We start from the raw sequence: 1414 nt of genomic DNA on the forward strand, positions 1-1414 counted from the left end.
AAAATAAATTTCATAGTCAGAACAAAATTTTTATCTGAAAACATGTAAGAAACCTAATCAGTAATATTTTTAAGGAGGCTTACAACATTCCACCACAAAACTATATAATAATGTAAAATGCCCTGTTTGCAAGAGTGAATGTAAACTCTGTGCCTGAAGAACTGCTAAAATACATGAACTAGGCACATGAATTAGGCACATGAAAGTGCTTGTTTGGACTTCTCTTTCATAGTGTGAACTGGAAGATTTTCAAAACTGAAGGCATAGAGTGATCTTGCTTTAGGGTAGCATGCCTTAATACTGGCCTACTCTCTCAGAAATGTTTTTAACCCTGTAACCATTGCAATTCTTCCCCTCCCCACTTCCTATTTTAGAATTCACCGGCCACATTCTTTCTTCCTCTGCTGTGAATGAACATGGCATGTGGGTGAAAAAGTTATTTGGGTGAAAAATAGTGCTTTATATAGTGAAACTGAACACCATACAGATAAATCCAGAGATGAGCAAGGCAGTAAAAAGAAACTTATGCTTGCTTTCAGGAACGAGGAAACATTTCAGCTAGCCCTTAAAGGCTATTACACACAACACTAAAGCAATATTTTGAAGTACAAAGGTAGTGTAAATTAATGTAAAGCAATCACACAAAACACTACAATGAACATAAAAAGCATTCAAGCAAACATTAACCAGCCTTGCTAGGAAGTTATTCCTTCTAAAAGGAACTGTAATTTTAATGGAATTAAATATGGTACAGAACCAGTCACGTGTAAATCCAACATACAACAAAGTATCCACATTTCATGCCATAGATCAGTGAATTTGTAGAATGTACCAAACTATAGCAAAAACAAAGCTTTGCCGCTCATTATTTACCTGAGACTACTTGTGCTAACTACAAAAATTTGGTTTCTGGGAATCACACCTAACTCAAATGATCATCTTTTCAACTGCATTTCAGTTATGCAAACTACTGAAGTGTATTTTTTCAATTATTCTTGCTATTAGAAAACTAGTCTACTCTACCAGGTACTGAATTACAACCAGAGTGAATGCAACTTGAGAGTAATTGTGTCACAGCAACTCCACAGAGCAATCTCTTCAGCTCTACCATATAAATTAGCATTCAGTAACATGTAATATTAAAAATAAACCTCAGTGCTTCAAAATGAATTGAGATAAAGGCATTCTGACAGCTAGAATTAACATACATGCAGCGTTTTTAATCTTATCTCCCTCTTCCACTAAAGCAAGTAGTGAGTAACATTTAGTTCTCAGAGTATGCACGCAACAGTTTCAAAAGCTGGCAACACTTGCTTGTTGTAAAATCAACAAATACTAGCTCCACTGTTTTCTAGTGCTGTTCCAATTATACTTAAGAACTCATACAAGTTTTCCAATGATTATGAACTAAGTT

This window comes from Chaetura pelagica, unplaced genomic scaffold (genome assembly GCF_000747805.2).
Source record: "Chaetura pelagica isolate M959 unplaced genomic scaffold, ChaPel_1.0 scaffold76, whole genome shotgun sequence".
In the NCBI taxonomy this organism is placed as follows: domain Eukaryota; kingdom Metazoa; phylum Chordata; class Aves; order Apodiformes; family Apodidae; genus Chaetura; species Chaetura pelagica.